The 24,908-nt window shown below is 42.6% G+C and overlaps 1 pseudogene; it reads left to right on the top strand.

Moving 5' to 3' along the window:
* Positions 1–18,506: 18,506 nt before the first annotated feature.
* Positions 18,507–19,230, top strand: LOC132648574 (sentrin-specific protease 2-like; annotated as a pseudogene).
* Positions 19,231–24,908: the final 5,678 nt, after the last annotated feature.

Here is a 24,908-nt window from a genome sequence, read left to right as displayed (position 1 = left end):
AAATGTTTTCTTATTAAATTAGACATTTCAAGGTAATTTTGGAGGGAAAGCTGGAGATCTGCCTCAGTGGCAGATGAGTTGCCTGGCATGTGCCAGGCCCCGGGATCAGTCCCCAGTGCAGAGAAGAAAGAAACTAAAAGTCTGTAAATAAATCCTGGGGAGTCTTATTTCACTTTGGTTTTAGCTGATGATATGGAAAACTTCATGTTCCACATTTCATACACTTGACTCGTAAATGAACACAATGTTCTATGCCTTAGAGGACGAAAGTAAACATTACTTTCATGATTTTCTTTTCATTCGTAGTTAGGTTAACCTGGAAATACTCAGAGTCCAACTTTTACTTATTAAAACATTTTATGTCATATCTACTATGATTTACGTAATTATATAGGCTCCATTTTTTTCCAAAATTCAAAATTGTTTCTGTTTTGATTTTTAGATTCTAAAAAACCAGTGCATTGCCAACACTTTCAAGGGTTTTACTTTTATTTAACTTACTATTCACTGTATAATTTCTTAATTTTCAAATAGAATTAAGATGACTTTAATTAAAAAAAACATAGTTTTATCATGAAGGTACTATTTCCAGTTGGCTTTTAATGGAAATAAATTAGTTGTTTTTACATGTTTAATTGGTTTTTGTTATTTTTGTTTAAAGACAGTGTTTTTCTGTGTAGCCTTGGCTGCCCTGAACTTGCTTTATAGACCAGGCTGGCCTCAAAATCACAACGATCTGCCTGCCTCTGCCTTTTCAGTGCTGGGATTACAGGTGCATATCACCGAACCGGGCTTGTCCCTGTTTGTCTTCAATTAAATATTTTATTTAATGATAGTACATGAGGACATGAATACATGTTAGATCATGAATACATGATCCAGTTCAACCTGCATTCCCTCCCCTCCAGTTCCTTCTCTGTACAACCCACCACTTCTCCCTTCAACCTTATGTTCACATGTGTGCCCACATACACACCTCGGCAGCCTGCAGCTACCAGCTGGTTTTGAGAACAGGTTTCTGGCAGAAGCTTAGTGATTAGGCTAGGCTGTCTGGACAGTGAGCACCAGAGATCTGCCTCTCCATCACGATATCAGCCTGTTATCTTAGTTCAAGAATTGTCCTTAGGTCCTCATGCTCACAGCACAAGCACTTTGCCAACTCAGCTAGCTCCCGAGCCTGTCATTGCTTGACTCTCTCAAAGCTACTCTTTCAAATCATGCATGCAGTGTAAACAGGTATTTAGCCTCACTGTTCTAATCTCATTGTAGGTTGTGTGTATACTCCTAAACTTCACACTAGTTAGATTTCACTGCTTGAAAGAATAAGTGGATCTTAGTGGCAGGAAGGCTGTCATAGAATGTGCAACACCTTGGGTTCAATGGCCAGTCCAAAAAAAAAAATTTATTGCATGCATAAATTGCTTTCTGTGTTTGTAGTTGAACAGTGAACATGTCAGTGGACTAACATTGCAGAGACGTTTCTGGAATTCAACTAGTCTATAGAATGGAATATGTGAGACTCTCATTTCTTCCCTGAAGGCACAGTCATGCGTGTCATCCTTAAGCTTATAATTACTTGGTATTACCACAGTGATAGAAAACATCATTAACTACCACCAAGAAAGGCTAAGCCCAGTTTGCCTTTCTGAGGTTTGTACACAAGATTTAAGTCATCATGGAAGAAACCGTGTTCTTTCCTCTTAGAGAACTTTATAGTCAAGTTCTGTGACAGACTTTTAAAATACCTTATTAAACAATGAAAAGTAGTAGATAATGTATCCAAAATTAATGAAGTTTTATGGAATCGCAAGTTGTACTCTCAGTCAAGTTACACTGGTGCTAACTTGAGTGAATTCCAAAACTATACTGTTTGCACAGTTACTTCGGACTGAAATGATTCCTCTGGGCTTGCTATATGGAAGTGCTTACTCTGAAGACATTTTTCAGTTGAGGCAAGCGGTAGAAAAATATATTGAAAATTGTAAGTTCTGATGCTTACACATATGCTGAGTAACCCACAAGAGCAAATTAGAATTCTGTACATGATTATTTTCAGTTAATGGATTATCAGTAATAACCTTAGATAATTAGAACATAGCACTCATTCTGTACATTATACTACTCATACACAAGCCTTATTTTTATAATGTTAGTGTATAGTAGGAAATTTTCCTGTTTTAAGTGTAGTAGTTAGGGGTTGGAGATACAGCTCAGTTGGTAGAACTCTCACTGAACATGCGCACATCTGGCCTTGGTTCCCAGCGCCACATGGACAGGGAGTGGGGCGCACATTCTTATTCCTAGCACACCGAGAGTGAGGGCATCCATAATTCTCTGCCTTAACTAGATGCTCAGGCATCTTTACCCCTTCTCTCTCGGGGCCTTCCCTCACCCTGAGCTCTCTGGGAGGTGATCTCCCTACTCCAGGATGTTCTGTGCATTCCATCCTTCTCTTCTCAGACCATGTTCTGTCAGGTGCTGCCTCTCTCTCCTTCATTTTCCACCCCACTACTCTCCATTAATCCTCATCCAGGATTTCAGAACACTTGTCCACACTCACTGTTTTCACTTCCCACCTGCTCATTCCCTTGCACTTTGACTCCCAAAGTTCAGAACACTTCGGCAGCAGTGATTGCTTGGGGCAGCGGATGACAGTGTGAGTTATGGAGCATGTCTATTCCTTTTATGAAAACTCTTGAAAATATATTGCAAAGAAGAAAATACAACATTCTCCCACTTGCTAACCACTCAGACTTAACATATCTGAGCTGTCAGGAATTCTTAATGTTTAACTTTCCTCCTAACAGAATTGTTTCCAATAAAAGCCTTTTCTTTCTTTCCTACTCTTTTTATTCTTCACTAAAGAATTGCTATTAGGAATTTAAAGTATATTCTCACTCAAATTTTTATATTTCTACTGATGGAAGATATATAAGTATTTTTCAATACTTATTTTTATGTACTTTCATATTTACATAAAATTATCCTTTAAGGGCTGGTAAGATGAGTTGCCGGGTAAAAGTGGTTGCCCTTAACTCAGACAACCTGAATTCAACCCCAAGGTCTGCGTGGTGGAAGGAGAGAACCAACTCCTCCAAGTTGTCCTCTGGCTGTCACAAACACGCCGTGGCACACGCATGCACACAAATCCTTTTAATTATGTTCAGAATCTCCTGAAGCTTGATGCTTTCCTTTACATTGTATCTTACTGCCTTGCCTTCAGTGAAGAAATGAGAGTCCACTCTCATATACTAGCTGAATTTCTACATCCAAAGCTTTCTATTATTCTGTCCCACTTGCTCAGAAGAACTTGCATTATACAAATTGTACATCCAATGAGAATATTAATTTAATCTTATTCTAGATTTTATATAAAACGATTGAAATTTCCTTTGTTCAGTTTTGTTTATCTCTTGCTTGTGGTGTGTTGTTTTCGACAGCTTCATCACTGGCCGGGGTGTGGTTCCAGGGTACTTCTCCATAGAAGTGGACATTGTGGTCCTTGTGTTAAATGGAAGAGAAAAAGGAAAGATCTCCCATGCCACCCAGTGGTTACTGTAGGCACAGAATTTAATGCAAACCCAGAAACTGCGGCATCTGGCTGTTGTCTTGCTTGGAAATGAATACTGTGACAATGACTGGATAATGCAGTTCCTCAAAAGAAATGGAGGCTTTGTGGACCTGCTTTTCATAACATACGACAGCCCTTGGATTAATGGCGCAGATGTTTTCCAGTGGCCTTTAGGTGTAGCAACTTTGTAAGTACAAGATAAGAAAGGCATCCCTCTTATGGTGTTTTAAATGGCAGTAAGCTCACTGGTGATGAGGCAGGCCAATCTTTCCTACCATCAAGAAGAGTGGCCTAGAGCATAAGTGGCAATAGTATCTGCTTTGTTGTATTTTACCATCTTCTGAGGAGAACTGAAGAGTACTTGTTTGTTCTAAAAATGGATATAGGATAAAATTTTAAGCTTATTAGTGTCCTGAAGAGATGTTTAGCAGAGAATGAACAAAGACAGAGCCATAATTCTTGTGAAAACAAATACTGTTGTGGCAGTATTTTTATATGCTGTATACACATTCCTTGGGTTTGTGATTGGCTGACTTGATGTTAATCTCAACTATAAAAGCAGAGGTTAATTAAATGATAGTTTAGGGTCCTCAATATATAATCATCCTCCAGTTTAAAAAAAATGGAAAACATTTTTTAAACTTTCTGTGGATAGATTTTTAATAGTAAGAGATAGGCTCTCAGTAGTATATAAACTTTATGAGGTCAGGAGTTTTCTTCCCTGATTTAAAATAGCTCTGTAGAAATGGGCTATAGAGGTGGCTCAGCACTTAAGAACAATTACTGCTCATATAGTAAACTCAGATTCAGTTCTAAGCACCCACAGGCTGTGTCTCATTGCCATGTGTGATTACAGTTCCAAGGCTCTGAATCCCTGTTCTGAAATCTGCGGGCGCTTGGCTACACATGGAGACAAGCAGGCATACAAATATACTAATATACACATAAATTAAAAAAAAAAGTAAATTTTAAAATAATGCTTATACACAGTAGGTACTCAGATATTTGCTGAGGAAGTGAATCATCTCACTGATAGAATTAAATCCGACATTCGTTATTATGTCACTGGTTACCATTTGTGAATTCAGACTGCTTTAGCTGTACAGATGTCACTAGAGAAATGCCAGGGACAGGTATTCCCACCCCTACATGGACAACATTCCAGGCGAACAGGTTTAGGCTGGGACCATCCTTAAAATTTCAAAAACTTTGTAAGTACACCCAACCTTCAGAAAAATCTATTTATTGAAAAGAGCCTGTATTTGTAGAAATATTTATACTTTTTCCACATTGTATGACACCACCTACTCACCTAATAGAAGACAGAAGCATAGTAATTCTGGTGTTGCCATCCTCACCTTGTTCCCGATGAGGAGATATTGGGTAGCATCTGGAAACCTTTTGGTTGTCTCAACTGAAGAGGGGGAATTATAACAACTGGTGTCATGGGGGTAGAGCCCAGGAATATTATTAAACATGGTGCAGTCTATGGCACTCTTTCAAACAAACAGTTATTTGACCCAAAATGCCATAATAATCTTATATACAGCATAGACTACAGGCACACATTTATATGCAAACCAGTGCCCATGGAATGAGCCTCCTCTGTATAATAACAGGTTTGTTGTAAGCGGTGATTGATATATCTTCTAGTAAACTGCTGTTAGTCCTAAACAGCTGTATAACCAAATCACCATACAGAGACTGGGTTTATTTAGTTAACCTAGAACACAGTGTTGGGCAATAGCTACTCCATCCTAAAACTCCAAGCCCTCATGTTTTCCTAACATTTAGATTTCCCACGTTATACTTGCTTTTTGTGACATATTAGATCCAGTCCATCTCCATGTAGTTCCAAGATCTGTCCTCCAGCTCTCTCTCCTAGCTCTCCTCTCCTCCCACTGCCCTCTGGCTCCTTCCCTCTTTCCTGTCCTCTGGCTCCTCCGAGCTCAACATTGTGTCTAATTTCTTTAGTTTGGCCTGTTTGCACACAGTTGAGACAGGATGCTTAAAATAAATATTACAAGGCAATATCCGGATTGAAACCAGACAGCTGTTGGGGGGGGAGGGAGATATCAGCATTTGAATGAACAAGGGTAAGGTGTATACATTTCAAAAGAATGTTATACCAACACAGGTTTTATTCATTGTTTTATTCTTTGGAATTTTTTTGAAATTAAATTTTCAGAGTTCATGATTATAACAGTATATATTCTTTTTAGTGGACAAATAGGACTGTTTATGTCTGTGGTGTACAATGTGCATAGAAACCATTGTCCTTAACACATGGCTTAACAAGCCAAGCTGTGGGGCATCCTACCATATAGTACTTCATTACTTGCTTTTATAGATACAGAAAGTTTCCCGTGGTTGAAGCCAGCTGGTCGATGCTGCATGATGAGAGGCCCTACATATGTAATTTTTTTAGGAACTGTCTATGAAAACTCATCAAGACAAGCACTAATGAACATTTTGAAACAAGATGGAGGTGATAAACTTTTTTGGGTTTCTGCAAGAGAGCAGTACATTCAATGTTTGCATGGTTCCTTCCTGTTGTTCTCCAATCCGAATGTCACCTTGTGTACAAATAGGTTTCCAGAGAAACAATGGTAACTGCTTATTCCAGCCTCCTGTCTGAAGGTACAGCAGTAACTAAAACTTAGGAAACTGGCTTTTCTCCAGTCTTTCCCATTATAATCAGGAAGCAAGTATTGATGTAGTAATGGAAGTCATTTTGCAATAATATCTTTTGCTATTAAATAAACACGTGGAGTGTAAAGCTGATTGGCCAGGGAATGGATGCCTAATACATATGCTTCTAGATCTAAAAATTTATTTTTAATTAAGACAGAAATTGCCTTCTAGATGGATATCACTAATTACTATGAATTTAATACAATTACTGTTAATGTAATTGTATTAAATTCATTTACTCTGAGTTACCAAACAACTGCCAAATGCCAGAAACCATCTTACTCATAATAACAGTGAAAACAAAACAAAAACAGTGCCCTCATAGCACTTGTTGGTGGAGACAAGTAAAACAGTGTGTGTCAGGAGATGGTAATGCCGTGTAAGAAAAGAATTAAAGACAAGAAGGCCACAGAGAGGACTGAGGTGGAGGGTAGAACATTTGTTTTCAAGGAGCGAAGGAGAGCACCAGGTGGAGGGCTATATTATATACAGGCCTGAAGAGGGCACAAGAGTCAGCAGGGTCCATTTAGAGAGGGGAGCCAAAGCAAAGGACATAAGGCATGAGGGTGCTTACACAGCAGCTGAAGGGCTGGTGAGTGAGAGGTGGTATGAGAGAGGAAAGTCTTACTGGAGGAAAAGCACTAATAAAATGGTTCTGGTTGAGCTGAGCTAGAGGTCAGCTAGTACCCTCTGTGCTCCTGCTGCTTCTAGACCATTCTGTCCTTCTGCACCCGGAACCCCAGTTCTCAGTCTCATGCCAGTGTGTGTAACTGGTACTCTGTAGCCCTGAGCCTTCACCTTTGCCTTACCTTTATGTTTCCTTAAAGACTGGAGATCCAGTGCCCCTCTGGCTGACACCAGTCTTGTCTGAATTCTTGGTGACTTCTAAGTCTAGCCAATCCTTCCATCACCTTGGTATAAGGTTTCTTTCCTTTCTCCCCTTCATAGATCATAGGCTTCGATCAGCCATTTCCTGTTATGGTCATTCCTAAATGGACACTTGGATTTCACATACCACAAGGTTTCTCCATGACCTCGAATTCTAGCATTCCTGTTGGTAACCATCCTATCTTGCCATTCCAGCTCATTCTCTGTAATGGGACTCCACAGTTCAGCTGGAATTTACAACATGGTTTTTACTATTCCATGATTGTTCTTCCTGTCCTTGTATCAACTTCCGCATTACACAGCTTAAATTCTACAGTCAACCAGCCCTGCATATATGTTCCCCTTTCTAATTCCCCCATCTAGCGAGCCCTACCTGTCTAGTCTCCCCTTCTGCCCACTCCATAGCCATACTCACGCAGCTGTGCATAAGTTTAGACAGTTTGAAAGCTGAAGAACCCATCACTCATGTATTTCCTAAAGTATTCCCCCTTCGTCCTCAAAGACTGCTTTATACCTTCTGTCCTAACCTCTTGACACCTCCTCAGTCTCCCTTTAGAGACTGGAGCTTATTTCACTAAGAGAATACGAATAGAAAAGAATGCCAGGCTCAGCTTCTGCATGTATGTGGCCTATATATTCATTCCATTCTCAAGACCACAGCCAGATTGAATGTTAAAATGTTTATTGCTTATGTCGTTCCCTCATCAGAACACTACAGGTCAGTCTTCTGTGAGCAGACTTTATGGTTTTTGACTGCTCACCTCAGTTCCTCTACTTCCACCTTGCTGGCCTCCCTACCAGTTCTTGGGCATACCAAGCACAAGCATGACCTTCATCTTTGTTTATTCTCTACTCTTCCCCACGTCTGCACTAGCCTGCCTGTTCACATACAGCTCTTGATTCTGAGCCCTTGGCAGTGAAACATTCAGTAATCACCCATACGAGAATGCAGCCCTGTCACTCCAGAAGCCCCTCTGTGCTTTTCCTCACAGGGCTTCAGACTTTCTAGAAAATGTCCTGACTTAACTGAAAGACCTAATGCCCACCACTGGATACAGCACAGCTGCATCAGAGTAAGCCGAGAGAACTCAACCTTCGGGAATTAAGGAGTGAATGAATACACCCATTCGGAGATTGATCACCGGATATTTTTAAATATACAGCAATAAAATGTTCAGATCATTTTCAAATATTCAAAACAAAAAACTTGTTTTAGGCAGAGTCTCATGTAGCACAGGCTGGCCTCAAACTCGGTATTTAGCCCAGGATGATGTTAAACTCCTGATTCTTCCTATGCCTCCCAACTTATAGAATTAGGGAATTATATACCCAGTTTATGGATAGATGATGATCAATACTAGGTCTGAGTTCTAGCAGCTGGGCTATACCCACACCCCCAAGCCTTAAAGAAGTTTTAAGAAATGTGTTTGGTCCAACATTTTCATTGCCTCTCACATTTATCATCTCTATGATGTGTTCACAATTTTGATAACTGACATTAAAAGATTTGCTTCAAAAAAGATGCCATAGGAAAGGAAAACTTACAGGGATTTCTTTGTTGTTTGTTTAATTTCCTAGGTGGAAGCCTCAGGAGAGAAATGAAAGACTTAAGAATTACCAAGATGCTTTGCTTCAGAGTGACCTCACTTTGTGTCCTGTAGGAGTGAACACAGAGTGTTACAGAATATATGAGGCCTGCTCCTTTGGCTCCAATCCTGTGGTAGAAGATGTGATGACAGCTGGCCACTGTGGAAACATGTCCAGTCACCACAGCGCTCCTCTGCAGTTACTCAAGGCCATGGGTGCCCCCTTTATCTTCATCAAGGACTGGAAGGAGCTTCCTGCCATTTTAGAAAAGGAGAAGACTGTAACTTTACAAGAAAACATTCAAAGAAGAAAAATGTTACTTCACTGGTACCAACACTTCAAAACAGAACTAAAATAGAAATTTACTAATATTTTAGAATGCTCATTTTTTATGAATAATAAAGGTTAATCATACCTAGTTGTAAGTGTGTGTTCGTAAGTGTGAATATGTACAGCACTTGATAAGGTGGCTCCATCAACTCAGTTTCACAGAAGGGACCACATGTTCTCCTTTTTGGCTACTGCTGTATACAAGATCAAAGAAATGGTGATATTTTACTGAGGCTGACCTGGCAAGATACTGACACAGGCAGCCTGAGGGGGTCACAATCAAAGTCACATTTAAGTGGGATTCATTTAAATGGAACTAAAATTCTTCGTTTCATATTTTTAAGGTAATGCGAATACCCCATTTTTAAAAAAGATTTATTTATTTATCTATTATGCAGTATTCTGCCTGCCTCTGTGGCAGCCGGCCAGAAGAGGGCACCAGATCTCATGCTAGATGGTTGTGAGCCACCATGTGATTGCTGGGAATTGAACTCAGGACCTTTAGAAAAGCAGCCAGTGCTCTTAAACTCTGAGCCATCTCTCTAGACTGGACCTGGGATTCCTATCACCCGTGGTGCTGTTGGGGTTTATTCTGTATTTGTACCTGAGAAAAGCAATGTGAGACAAGAGACTGAACTACTAGAGAGGAATTGTTGCCTGAGCCCAGAACAGAGTAGGAGGTACAGAGGGCTCAGTGGTGAATCCTAGCTCTGCTGCTAAATAGGATATTAAAAAAAAATCACTACCTGCATAGGCCTCAGTTTCCTTATCTTTAAAATGTGTTAGTTCTTAGATCCCTGGAATGGAATAAACTCTTATTGAGATGATTATTTAAAATTGCTTAACAGAAGGGCCTCTGGCTTAGGCCTTGTCTTAGTCACTCTTCTGTTGCTGTAAAGAGACACCATGACCAAGGCAGCTTACAAAAGAAAGCCTTTCCCTGGGGGCTTGCTCACAGGTTGGGAGGGTGAGTCCATGGCCACAAGGGTATCACACAGGGTGGCAGGCAGGCATGGGGGTGGAGCGGCAGTGAGGGCTTCCATACGAGACAGCAATCGAAAGACAAACAGAAAGAGGCCTAAACACTCAAACAGCAGTGCCTATGGGGACAAATTCTATGGGGCCTATAGTTGAAGCATCTAGAGGCTAAGAAAGGAGGGGTGCTTCCTCCCCGGGATTGAGACCAGCATAGGTACCACAGGAAGCATCAGCCTACAGCCTCAGCCACAGCAGCCAAGCAGTTTCTACACACCAACTGCATTTGATCATCGCTATAATCTGTGCCTCTTACTGTTCCTGTTGAGAGAGATGCTGTGTGGCTCAGCTGCCCTCAAACTCATGGTGCCTCCTCTCCTCGACCACCACACTCAGCTTCAACAGACTTTAACAGGAAACATTTTAAAAATGAGAGACAATGCCTTACCCATGCTTGATTTCACCAGGGTCTCTGTAATGCAAACTTACCTGGAAGTTGTGATAAGGTATCCCGTGAGAAAGAGTACAAAAGATAACAGGTTTTATTCTGAATTCCAGTCCATCCTGGGGAAGGGATTTCAGGAGGAACCTAGGGTATTTTGTTCAATTTTGAGAGAGTTAAATGCTCATAGTCAGTTTTGCTTAGCTTTTTATTCAGTCCAGGAGCCCATCCTATGGAATAGAGCCCCATACAAGGTTAAGGTGGGTTTTCCCATGTAGGTAATCCTTCACAGGCATGCCTACAGATTTGTCTCCGGATGCCTCTGGACCCCCACAAGTTGACAACATTAACTACCACTGTGTTCACTCAGCAATCAATATGACATGTTGAGTGTTTGTGGATTAACATTTCCAAGTTTGGGGAATACTCGCTAAAGTGAGCATTTTGCACACATTCTCACAAGAAACCCACAAGATGACACCAATATTCCCCTAATATTCCTAAATGGAATCTGGAGGCTAAAGATTCTGTAAATCAGACATAACGAGGATGTAATCCCAGCACACATCTTCCCGAACCCGGATTGACTCTTCTTTCCTGCTGTCTGCTGTTTCCTGTGGACCTGTAACTCCTTGCCACTGGAAAGCAGGTTCACGCACGCAAGATGAGCACTTCTGATCACGGCTTTATACCGATTGATCTTGTTCCTCACCTGGCCTTCAGTGCCATCATCTTTCTCAGACTGAAGAACCAAACCTACTCCCAAATTTGAAAATGGTGGACAGCTAAAGTCTGGGCTACCTGAAGTCTGGTTCCCCCATCAGTCCTGTGTGACTTGGCTCCACCTTGTGGTGGCTGTTTTCTTAGCCCTCTGCTCCTCTCTTTCGCCTCCTAATTTACATCTTTTCACTCTTCAGAGGTATGTGATGAGAACTTTGCCTGCTGGTGAGATTCCAGCCCTCTCTGGATAGTCCAAGTTTCCAGAAGCAGAGCTTCCTGTCCCATGTGACCCTTTACTCTTGGTGGAAGCAGGCTCTCAACACATGTCCAGCACTGTCTGGACTCCCAGTGACCCCTGACCTCACAAAGTGCTTGCACTTACATGTTCAGTGGATAGTGTTTGGGATCCAGTCCTGGGACATTTCATAACCAACATCAGAGCACTTTAGAGTCTGTTTTAAACTCAGACACACCACTTCACACTTAAGATGACACTTCTCAGGACTAATGCGCATATGGGGCACAGGGAGATCTCGTCCTTCTTCGGAGGGAAGCCTGAGATGCTGAAGTTCCAGTAAGTTCTGAGGAGGTGTGCTACAAGGGCCATTCTGAGGAGCAAAGACACCATAAGTTCCAAATATTGACTGGGAAAAGAATTCTCCAGGTGAGTCTACTCATGTGAAGCTCAGAACTAAAGCACATCAAGAGAGTAACCTTATAAAAGTTTTACTACCTGAGTGCCAGTGACGGTGCTGCCAAGACATTTTTCATTGAACACATCTCTACAAACTAATTGTTTCTTCAGTACACTTTTCGTCTTCACCTACTCACCTGTAAGAGCATCGGGCTTGTACTCAGGTCCATCTGTTTCCATTCTGCACGAGTCACAGTTCACTTACAATGGATCTGCCTTCTTTCCCCTCACCTCGGTAATTCTGAACACCTACCCCAACCAGCCTCTCCTTAGGACAACAGTTTTCTGCACTTAGAATCCTACTAAGGGTTCCCATGTGTCTGATGCACAGTGTAGTCAGAATATGAATATTCCAGGAGCCTATACCGATGAAAATATTAAATCCCATCCCTTATTTTAACAAGATGGTGTTAGCACTCCAAGGAACGCAGCAAGAGTTAGGCCAGACAAGAACTGTCAGCTGCAACTCAACAGTGAGGATGAAAGGTGGGATAGTAAGTATTCAGAGCAAAGCGTGACAAAAAGATCTCTTAGCAGCTGCAGATCTCTGCCCATATTCTAGAAGGCAAAGGTCAAGCTCTCTTTTCCTTACACTTCGGTAGATGGCATTAAGGGGGTGCCTGTTTTTCTAGCCTCTTCCCTACAGACACAGGCTGTGGCATTAGTCTTGACTTGTTGATAGATATTTGCCCAGGGAGAACAGTCTAGGGTTGGTGAATGGCGCATAACCTCCCCCTGAACCCCAGAAAAAGAAGCCCCAAACTAACTGGGGCACTGTGTACCCTCACTTGTACAGGCCACTGCCACTCTTGACAGCATGTTTCCTTCTGATCCATACTATCACGTAGCTTTTGAGGAAAGTAATGTTTGCATGGCTTTAGCTCATTCTTGAGGAAGAGGCCAAGAACCTGAAAACCCGAGGCCTGGTGCCCCAAGCACCAGCAGCATTCCTATCGTTCTGAGTTGCTCCAGGTGTCACACACCCCACAGGCCATCAGAAGTGGTTAGTGACAGGGAGACAGAATGCTTGTGCCCTAGAGCGATCCTTCTTCCTCAGTACTGAAAAAACAAAACACAGAGTCGGAACTCCACAGAGCTTTCTATAAGGGGACTGAGGAAATGCCACCTGAAAGAAAAGATTAGAGAAGATCAGCTATGTGAGAAGTGTTCTTTGACACTGCGACCTCCTTCTGTCTTCGTGGCCTAACTGACCCCAGCTCCAAAAGAAACCTGTGCTCTTCCCCTGTGGTTTCTGACCTTGAACCACCATGTCCGGTGTGGATAAGACATCTCCCAGTAGACTAAGGGACCCTTCAGCCATCAAGGGGACAACCCAAGAACTCCCAGAGAACGCCCAGCTGACCTGCAATTTGACTTGGACATCGGAAAGCTGTGTCGCAGGTGGCAGCCAACACCTGAGTAAAGACAATCCAGCCTACTTCAGCCAGAGCCAGTTACTTCTTTTATATCTATTGTAATGAATACAATAGATATAAAAGAAGTAACAGGGCCAGAAGATATTTCACCTTGATGGTACAAGACAGAAAAAAAAAAAAAAGATAAAGTAAATGGGCAGGTACAGATAAAGCTGGGATTACAAGCACCAGGTGGCCTTGCCCCTCTCTCATGCCTTCCTAACTTTTTGTTTCATTGCTGCTGCACAGCAGGGCTGGGGCCAGCAGGATTGTCCACTGGGTAATAGTGCTGGTCAGGTGAGCCTATGAACCTGAGATGTAGCCTCGGGATCCATCATGCAATGAGGCTCAGCTTCTAAAGCTTGTCCTCTGGCCTCCACAAATACACAATGGGACACATTCATGCACTCATACATGTATGCACACACACACACACACACACACACACACACACACTGTACACACCTATGCTCTCTACAAACATACTCTGTCCACACACATACTCTCTCTCTTGCTAAATGATAATTTAAAATAGAAAAACTCAAAACTAAAGCAGGCTTGTAGAATTGTCCTGTGTCCACCAGGAAAAACTGCTTGGACACAGGGTTCAAGCTGATAGAAAATATTAGTGAGCTGGCAACTACACTGAGCACTCAGGATCCTAGGGTAGCCCTCAGCTTTTCTCAAGGTGAGCTTTTAAGCACAAATCCCATAACCTGTGTTTGAGGTCTGTCTTCCCCTCCTTTTGCTTGAATCCCAGACTTGGGAAACCATCATTGTATTCTTCTCTTCCATGAACCAGAGATTTTCAGATTATATTATCTCCTAGAGGTGAGATAATACAACATTTATCAGGTTTATTTCACTTGACATACCTTATCCATGTTCAGCCATAATTTTTCTTCATATGAAAATTCTTCCATTGTGTGCATGTCATGTATGATAAGTAATCTTGGGTTGTCAACTTGATCACATCTGGAATCAACTAAAACTCAAGCACCTGGGCACATCTGTCAGGAATTCTCCTTTCTTTCTTTCTTTCTTTCTTTCTTTCTTTCTTTCTTTCTTTCTTTCTTTTTTCTTTCTTTCTTTCTTTCTCTTTTTATTTTAGAACTTTCTTTTTCTTTTTCTTTTTAACTTTCTAAAAAGATTTTCAAAATTATACTATAATTACATTTCTCCCTTCCCTTTCCTCCCTCCACACCCTGGCATTTCCCCTCCCTTCTCTGCTTCAGATCCATGGCCTCCTCTCCTTTCATTAATTGTTATGGCATTGCAAATATGTATATCAGTATGCATAATCCCAAATATAACCTGCTAAGTCCATAAAACGTTGCTGGTGTGAGGAGCTTCCGGGAGGCTGTTCTGCACTGGGCATTTAATCGGTGTGCCCTTCATGAAGCTGGCTCCCTTCAGACGGGATTTTCCTGGACTGGGTCATTTGAGAGGGATCCTTTGGGTTCAGATGACCCACCCTAAATTTGGGCCACACCTTCCAGTGGAAGCCTGAATAAAAGATCCTGGAAGAAGGGAGTCTTTGCCTTTTGTCCAATCACCCTCCCTTTCTCTGGCAAGTTCATCCATCTTGCTGCTGAGGCATTTCTTCAATGGCATTACAGCCTACTTCTTTGGGATTTCAACATATACTGAGGACCAGCTTAGACAGCCAGCTTTGTAGACTGAACAAACTACGTGGATCTCGAAGGTGGTAGGGATTAAACCTTGGCCTTTGTTTATGCACGGCAAATGCTCAGTAATTGCTGATCTACAACCTCCCTTCCTATATAATGTATTTTATCATTTGGGGCTCTTTGTATCCAAGGCTGACTGTGAAAGCCCCACGCTGCTTAAGATGACCTTGAACTTCTGGTTCTCCTGCCTCTGCTTACAGACTGCTAGGAGAAGAGGCATGCCCCATCACATGCAGTTGTGTGTTGGTCTGGGAAGCAAATCCAGGATTCTTATTTGCTGGGCCAAGAGTTCCACCAAGTGAGCTCCACTCCACTCCAGCCCAGCTCTGCTGCCCCACAACTCAGCCCACACATGCTGACTTCTTTGAGAGAGCCTGCACACAGGCACACACACACATATGCACACACGTACACACGTGAAGACAGACAAACACACACCAGAAGGTACAGAAAGAAAGAACACAAGATTAAATGTCAAAAATGTCAAACTGTGTCCAGAACATGAAGTGGGGTTTGGAAAGGCAGCTGTGACGACCATTGTTGACTGTGAACTGGATTCCAGTTATCTGGTATTATGTAAAACCCCAAAATGAAAAGGCACACCTGTGAGGGATTCCTTGCTCAATTTTAATCCTCATCTTTGAAGAGGGAAGCCGAGCCTCTAATCCAGGCCACACCTTCCGCTAGAAGCCTCTATAAAAGGTGCTTGAACTAGGGAGCATTTGCTATTTGCCTGTTACTGCCTCGCTGAGAAGAAGTCCATTCCTTCACTGTCCTTGCGGTCCAATTGTGTAGAATTCTGGCCTTTACTGAAGACCAGCTGAGACATCCACACTCATGGACTGAAAAACTAGTGGACTTTTGGACCTTCCATTCATAGGCAGCCATCTCTGGACTAGCTGGACTTCAGCCTGTAAGTCATCTATCTAAACTCATCTATCTATCTATCTATCTATCTATCTATCTATCTATCTATCTATCTATCTATCTAGTGTGTGTGTGTGTGTGTTTGTGTGTGTGTGTGTTCTGTTACTCTCGAGATCCCTGACTAAACCTGCCAGCCTTGTAAACAAGGGGAGCCCAGTTGTCCAGATGTTTTGGTTCTGCCCCTGCTGTTCTCTGCTCTGAGAAGTTCCTTTGGGTCAGAGAGGAAGGCAGGAAAGACTGAGAGGCACGCTCTTCTCTGTGGTTTCTCTCTGCCCTCTTGTGGCCGTGGCCTGAATTTGCAGGGTGAGAGGCAAAGCCATTCCACAGTGATCCACTAGGATAAAAGGCCACTGTCTTTGCTCACCTTTCAGAGTTTATTGCAGTTCAGTCATTTATTTGTGTTGGGGGTGCGGCAACTGCTGGCTTGCCATAGCACATGTGGAGGTCGGAGAATAATTTGGGTGACTGGGTTCTGTCATTTTATCTTGTGTGACTCAGGAATTGCCCTGAACTGGTCAGAGTTGCCAGTGAGCAGCTAACCGGGCTGAGCCATCTCATTGTTCCTCCGTTCTGTTTGGCAACGATCAAATCAAATATAATCTACAAAGCTTCGCCACTGTTCAATCACATGTTATGAGTTTTATGGAGATATGGTTATGTCTCTAGATTTTTGGGAGTGAGAAAAGCAGCTACAAGCAGGTTTAAACACATGGTTTAGTCTCTGTCTTTCAAGGTTTAAGGACATAGAAGCTTCTCAAACTATTTCTAAAAGCTTTTACAAGGGATAACTATCTTTTCATTTATTACATTTTTTTTCTAATTTTGTTTTGTACATTTTAGCAAAGATTTTTACTTAGTTCTCTGGTACACTGTTTTTCTGGGGAAAAAAAGAGAAATTGGCTTAGTAGAAATCCTAGCTTTTATTTTTTTAAGATTTATTTTTAATGTATATGAGTGTTTTACTTTCACATATGTAAGAGCAGTGTGTGTGTGTGTGTGTGTGTGTGTGTGTGTGTGTCTGTGCGTGCGTTTCCTGCTTAAAGCCAGAAGAGAGTGTCAGCTCCCCTGGCACTGGAGTTACAGCTGATTGTAAACTGCAAAGACAGGGCTAGGAATCAAAGTGTGGTCTTCTAGTAAAGCATCACTCTTTACCACCACGGAGCCATATCTGCTGAGTCATCCTAAAAAGATCTCTCCAGCCAAGTAGTGGTGCTGCAGCTTTTAATCCCAGCACTTGGGGGTTTTTACATTTATTTATTCATTATATGTGCTGAACTTCTGCTCCTCTGAGTTCTTACTGATCTTGGGTTTGCTTCAGCCAGCAGGAGTTCCAACAGGAATTCCAGGAATGAAAACAAGCTTTAAGATCCTAGACCTGGTAGATGGTGGGCAGGGCCTCCATTCACCAATGAATGTTGCCCTGGTGCATAAAACCACATCATAACCAGCTTGTGGAAACTGGCCTTCCAGAGCCTTGATAACAGTGGAGGGACGCACACAGTAGTATTGATTCTAACATGTGTTGACTGCTGTCTCTGGCTGAAAGTCTCTGACACTCATTGTGATTTCCACAATTTCATTTTCTACAGTGGCTCCTTGTGCCCTACAGGGATCATTCTCCCTCAGTAGGGAAAAAACAAAACGCAGAGTCGGAACTCCACAGACCTTTCTATAGGGGGACTGAGGAAATGCCACCTGAAAGACAAGATTAGAGAAGATCAGCTATGTGAGAAGTGTTCTTTGACACTGCCACCTCCTTCTGTCTTCCTGGCCTAACTGACCCCAGCTCCAAAGGAAAACTGTACTCTTCCCCTGTGGTTTCTGACCTTGAACCACCATGTCTGGTGTGGATAAGACATCTCCCAGTAGACTAAGGGACCCTTCAGCCATCAAGGGGAAAACCCAAGAACTCCCACAGAACGCCCAGCTGACCTGCACTTTGACTTGGACATCAGAAAGCTGCATCTCGGGTGGCAGCCAACACCTGAGCAAAGACAATCCGAGTAGAACCTCTATAAGGCAGCCTTGCAAGCAGGGTAAAAGAATGAGCCCTGAACAGCCAGAGAAAGGCCAGAAGAGGAAATGCCAAGAAGACAAAGAGGATGATGTGTGGTCCGAAGAGCCAGTCCAGTCCTGGAAGAAGCCGAAACAGGAACAGCATGAAACAGAGCTTGGGGATGAAGAACCTGACAAGAGCCGAATATGGTCACCCCAGGAAAAGGGTCCGTTACAGCTAATGGCCCCAGAGTGTGCCAAAGGCCCTGAGGAAGAGGCTGTGACTGAGGAGTCTGTGGGTGGAGGCCAGGGTCTCAAACCCCCTCACAGCAACAGGGAGGAAGAAGTTCAGAAACACCACCATGAAAAGTGCCCAGGGCTGTTGGAACTCCTCCAACCTGATGTCCCCGTGAGCTTTGGCCCTCACAGCACTCACACAAGCACCATGGACACCTCGAAGACTATCAAAGGTTGTGCTGAAGGGCAAAATCATGAATCGGAAACACCTCAAATCTGCACAGACAGTGTCAGCAATGGCATGCCCAGCAGCAAAGTGTCAACACCTGAGGTCAAGAAAAAGGCTCTTGAAGACCAAGAGAAGGGCAGAGGGCTGGACCGTGTTCCTGCTGTCACAGTGGACATGGAGAAAGAAATCAGCAGTGCGCTAGGCCCTGGGTCAAAAGATGAGATCTTGAGCTGTGCCTTCAAACTGCAAATGACTCGAGGAGACCTGTGGACCCTAAGGAACACCCAGTGGCTCAACGACAAAGACATCAATTTTTACATGAATCTTCTCATGGAAAGAAATCAAAGTCAAGGCTACCCGGCACTTCACGCATTTAATACCTTCTTTTACACCAAGTTAAAGTCTGGTGGCTACAGGTCAGTCAGAAGATGGACCCGGGCAGTAAACATCTTTGCCAAGGAACTTATCCTGGTCCCAGTTCACCTGGGCATGCACTGGAGCCTGGTGGTCACAGACCTATGAAAGAAGAGTATTGTCTACCTGGACTCCCTGGGACAGAAGAGACCCGGCATCCTTGAGCTGCTTTTCTGCTATCTGCGGGAGGAGAGCAAAGCTAGAAGGAACAGCGACCTTAGCCCTGCGGAGTGGAAGCAACACATTATGTCGGCAGAGGAGATTCCTCAGCAGCTGAATGGGGGCGACTGCAGCGTGTTCGCCTGTAAATACGCAGATTACATTTCCAGGGGCCAGCCCATCAGCTTCTCCCAGCAGCACATAGCACATGCCTCTGTTCAGGAAGATGGTGTGGGAGATCCTGCACCAGCGCTTCCTATAGCAGCTTCCCCTGGCGGCACTGCGAGGCAGCTGCTCCGAGCTCTTTCCCAGGTGAGGCTAAGGACTGCAGGTACTGGGTGTGGAAGAGCCTTGAACAAGTTCTGAGTGTAAAGACTGCGGCCAGGACAGCCACGGCTGCACAGAGAAACCCTGTCGGGACAGAAACAACAACAACAGAAGACACGTGTGCCCACCGAAAGTTAGAAACTATCCGGCCTGCACAGTGCATGCTCACAAGCACGCGGCTTTCGAGATTCATCTGTGACTGAGGTCGACGCTGGATTGAATTTTACTGTTCTTGTTCACAATTTTTATCTAACTGGCAGTGGACGGCTTCCGGTGCTTTTCGGCCTTTCGTTCTCGACTGCTTGTTTGCATTAGTTATTTCTGAAAGGAAGGCCACCAGTTGCCTGTCTCCGAAGGAATCTCCGGTTGCCTTCCAGTACTGTGTGCTACCACAAAAGCGTCACAGTGTGCTGCTGTTCACGGGACCCGAGCAATCCAGGAGAAGTAAGAAACACGCCGGAGGCATCTCAAGATACTTCCCAGCCTGGAAGTAAAGACATCTATTTTATTCTCAGAAGAGGAGTAACTAATGCTACATGTGCATTGTAAACCCGGGACTCCTTGAAGCCTCACCCTGCTGAGGGCTGTACTAAACTGTTTATTCCAAAAAAATAAATATAAATATTTATATATATTTTAAATAAACAAATATTTATATATAAATAAAAATATATTTTATATATTATATATATTGTTAAGCTATTTTTGAAGATGTTTTCTTTGTATATATTAAGCTGAAATTTAATATGTCATGTTAATATTTATATTCTGTCACCTTAGCCCCACTATTGGTATAGACTTAATATATTTAGTGTGAATATTGCCAACTACATGATAATCTATTTTTATACAGGAAACTTTAATTTTTTATTAGCAGTAAATCTTACATTTGTGTTGTTATTCAATAAAGTTTTTATTTAATAAAGTTTGGAGTTTTCTGAACATACTTTGCAATATCTGGTGCCTGCTATTCCTTGCATGGTGTAGTGAGGTTGTCCGAGAGAACTGGAAAGCAGATGTCCGAGACAAGATCCAACAGTGTAAGCCAGAACCTGTTCATACATCTGCATGCTGAGATTGCTCTCATTCCAAACTTCTGACGTGAAGACAGGGCACTTTAGCCAAGACATGTCCTCATCCTGGGAGAAGCTCAATATCGCAGCCAGGGCTGCCTTGAAAAACCAAACAGAACAACCAAAACAAAAAAATATGTGATATCAAGACTTCAAAAATTCAAAGTTTTAACATAGTAATCAATGGAGTTGTGATACCTAAAATTACTTCTCATCATGTTAAAACCACCTCTGTCCAGACCTCTGGACAAAGAAAAGAATGTTGCTGTTTTTAACCCCAGATAATTTTTTTTAAATCCCCAAGCTTTTATTATGACTTAAAAGTAGAAGGCTCCAGAAGTTCCTCTTTTGTAACTTAAAAGAATTCATGTGAGCCTCACGGAGTTTGCAGCTTGGATCTATCTACCTGTCACAGGTCAATTGAACTCCAATCAACAGACTAAGATTCCCCAACTCTTGCCTGTTCCTGATGGAATAGGTGTGTGTGGGGGGTGCTCCAAATGTAAGAGTTTCCTTTAAGTTCCTTAACTTTAGCTTCTGTCCCTAGTCTGAATATATCTTGGCAGATTTCCACTCACCTGACAGTCACCACCCAGGAACCACAATCAGACAACAAACCACACCAAAAGTGATCTACAGCACCCAAGCCCCAGGCAGTCCTACAAAAGTGGACAGCCTGGGCTTGCTAGGTGATGTGCTCCAGTCCAGCTGCCTTGATTGCTTCCTCTCTTTTACCTTGATCAGGAAATCAGATGCTTCTGATGAGTGCCCCATTTCCGGAATGAATCCCCTCCCAGGCTTTGATTAACATTCCTGGCTTCCTGGGCCCCTACAATGGCATCCTAATTTCAGTTGAGGCCCATTTACAAAATCATCTATGCCACCCCTTATCCTCACCAAAAGTCTGAAAAGGTTCAGTCCAAAGGAAACTCTCTGGCAAGGAAGACAAATGGTTACTTGGACTGTCTACCCAAGAAACCAGGCTCGCTCATACTGACCTCCAGGCTCCCTTGTTTGAAAAAAAAAAAAAAAGGTACCTGTAAAAACCAACTAGATCAAGATCCATCAGCAGGTTGATCCATTAGCTGAAGCAGTTTTGCAACATGATAGAGCACTCACCATACTCTGTGCAGAACAAGGATGTGATTGTGTGGCTGTAAGAGAAAACGTTGTTCTATGCAAACCACTCAGCAATCATTAGAGATTCCTGTACTCTCAGGAAAACCAAAACAAAAACAAGCAAACAAACCCTGTACACTGCAGACAGAAAAATGACCCAGAACAGGGGAAGCCCATGGTTGCCATTCTCATTTCCTTGTTTTTCCGGGTGATAACTCTGTCTTCAGATATTGCAGAACACCAGACACTTCTGTTTCTGCTGATCATCGCTGGCTTATGCATCATAAATGTCTTAACTAGATACAGAAATTTTGGTCTGGGTGCCAGTATACTGATCTTTATTAAATCCCAGTGTGAACAGGTGTTAGGCCCACCGAGAGCCCAATTACCAGAGAGAAAGATGAAGTTAGCTTGGAGATGGATTGCCGCAAACAGAAGAGGTTTATTCAGGCCAGTGAGTGATGGGGCCACTTTGCAAGTCATCAGGGAACAGCCCCGAGAGACAAAGGCATGGGGTTTTTAAAGGAAAAAGCAAGGGAGGCGTGGGGGCTGCAAGCTTGGCAGTACAGGATTGGGTGAATGGGCTTATGGGTAGTTGACTTTTAATATCATTGGTTCGTTTTAGGCACCCATGTCCAGTCAGGCCTGCCCCCGACATCTGGTGGATATCTGATCTTCAAGTTACACCCAGAATGTCCTGGATGGGGGAGCTGTGGCCATCCGGACCAGTTGCCAGGCACCCTATCTCATACTGCAGGCCTGGACAGTCTTCTGCAGCAGGGTGGGTCTTGTCCCCATTCACCCACTTCTCCTTTTGTCTGTGTCCTTCTGCTTTCTGGAAAACTACCGGGAGAACTTAGTTTAATTAATATGGGGTATAGAATTCATAAAGAAACCTGTAAAGCTACCCTGTTCCTTTCACAGATACTCACCACAGGGTCAAGAACTTGACTCAGGATACAACTTAAGTGGGGGATGGAAGTGATGGTGAACATTTTGTTTAAAGTCCTGTGCTTAAGAGAACTATCAAACAAAAAGTGTGTCTAGCCTGTAAGTCCTACTTGTCCAAGGACAGAGGAGGTCTCAGAATGCTAGGCGTTGTTCTATGATTGCCTGGTCTTGTTCATGGAGGATACAGACAGTGTGTGGTCACTCCTGTGGACAAGCTTGCTTGCCCTTGACTGCACCTAGATGGAGGTGTCTGAGGACATGCAGGCAGGAAGTCTGCCAGTGTTCCTGCCTCTAGGTGCACAAAGCCAGGATGGACACAGCCTGAGAGCCTTTATGAACACATGACTAATGTAAGTTGGGACTGCATCTTGAGAGCACTCTCAGGCACAGTCTTCACACCCTGGGTATCTGGTGCTAGCATCTGAATGAAGTCTCTTTGTTAAAATTTTAATAAATAGATAAACAAATAAAAACACCTTGTTCTCTGAAAGTAAAGAGATCTGTGTTTTTGGAAGTTGAGTGAAGTATTTCCAAACGTACATTTTCAACACAGGTATCTTTGAATATAAGCCTCATCCTTGTTTTAACTGATGTACCAAACTGTTTATTCGAAAAAGGGTACTCAACTTAAAGCTACTTTAACATTTTTGGTACAGATTAAACTGAAATTAATTTGTTACTCTTTAAGAGTATTATTCCCCTTCACATCCTCACTGTGATTTAGTATTTAGCCTCAATAGTTCCAGTTTCATAATAATCAATTTTACATGTAATAATTTAACCTTTTCTGTTCATTGCATAATTTATAATGGTATTATGAAGTCTTTATAAAGTCCAGAGATGTCCAGAACATACTTCATAAGATTATGCTCCCACTGATGCTTTTATGATGCATTCAAGATTTTCTGACACAACCTAGGGAGCAGATAGCTAGAGGATAACCCATCAGCATTCCTGTCATTCAAGTATCCTACATCAAGTTCTGATTACAGCACTTAAGGGCTTTGTCGCCTGAAGTTCTCCAATCTTCCACATTTCTTCTGCAACTCACTTCCAAAGTATTAAGAATCACATGGTCAGGGTATTGTAACAACAGCCCAACTCCCAGGACCGATTTTCCGTATTAGTTCCTTTTCTTGTTTACTATGAAAAAATGTTTTGACAAAGCAAGGAGAGAGTTCATTCTGTATTCCACAATTCAAGGGTATAGTTGATATATATAGGAAGACCTAGTTGGTAGCTGGATCTCAAGCAGTTGGTCACATTGTGAACTGGGACCAGAATAAGTTCCTTTGCGAAGAGCTTTAGTGCCTACATCCATCTTTTGACTAACCTGTAGCCCCTGCTCCATTTTTAATTGGATTATTTGCTTTTTTTGTTATCTAGTTTCTTGAGTTCTTTACATATTTTGGATAATAGTCTTCCATCAGATGTGGAGTTGGTAAAAATCTTTTTGCATTCTGTAGGGTGCTACTTTAATTGATAGTGTCCTTTGTATTACAGAAGTTTTCCAGTTTCATGAGGTCCCATTTATCCTAGTGCCTGTGCGATTGGTGTTCTGTTCAGAAATTCATCTCCTGTGCCAGTAAGTACAGAGCTGTTGCCTGCTTTTTCTTCTATCTGGTTCAGTGTATCTGGTTTTATGTTGACTGAACACAGCTGTATCTGTTGGTCTGGACAAGTTGTGAAAGGTATTTACTTGAATAATAGTACTATTGAACTTTTAGCATGATTTCAGCAGAACCTGTTGTAAAAGATTTTAGATCACCTTTTAAATTCCCTCAAGCTCTCCCAAAGCATCTATTTTGCCTGTTTCCCTCCTTTTATCACAAATTCAATTCTGCAAAAAGGGATAGACCTGACACTCTTACAGATAAACACTGAAAATCCTTTTTTTCTTTTTTCACCCTGAGATCCAAGGTAATTGGCTGCTGGACTGATGGGACACACAGCAATCACCAGCTAAGATAGTGTCATCAAACCATCTTCTGTAAGACAGCAAGCAGCAGTAAGCTAACAGCTCCAGGAACATGACCTGGTGTTTCAGGTATTGCCAAGTTGACAACTGTTGTCTCCTAACCTTCCATGCTTACACTACCCTGCCATCTTCCTAGGATGAACACTCACCATCCTGAACTCTAGTCACAGCATGGAGTCTGTTCTAAAGGCTGTGCAGCCATTAGAAGGGGACTGGCTGGCAAAGCAGGTCCTGTGAGACTTTTACACACCTCTCTGTAGTCTGGAATTCTTCTACCTGGTCAGCAGTGATGCAAACAGTTGATGCCTGACAGTTCTGCTAGCCTGGATACATCCATTTTTGCCTCCTTTCTGGCTTTGGTACCCTGAAGATGTCAGAAAATATAAGCCAAAATAAACTTTCCCCACTTGTTCCTGCCGGCTATTTTGTTACTATGTTAAGGACACAAATGCTTTTCATACTGAGAAGAGAGTATGGCCAGTTAGTTGGCTT

Source organism: Meriones unguiculatus, chromosome 17 (assembly GCF_030254825.1).
Source record: "Meriones unguiculatus strain TT.TT164.6M chromosome 17, Bangor_MerUng_6.1, whole genome shotgun sequence".
Lineage (NCBI taxonomy): Eukaryota > Metazoa > Chordata > Mammalia > Rodentia > Muridae > Meriones > Meriones unguiculatus.
This window is presented reverse-complemented; position numbering and strand designations above follow the sequence as displayed.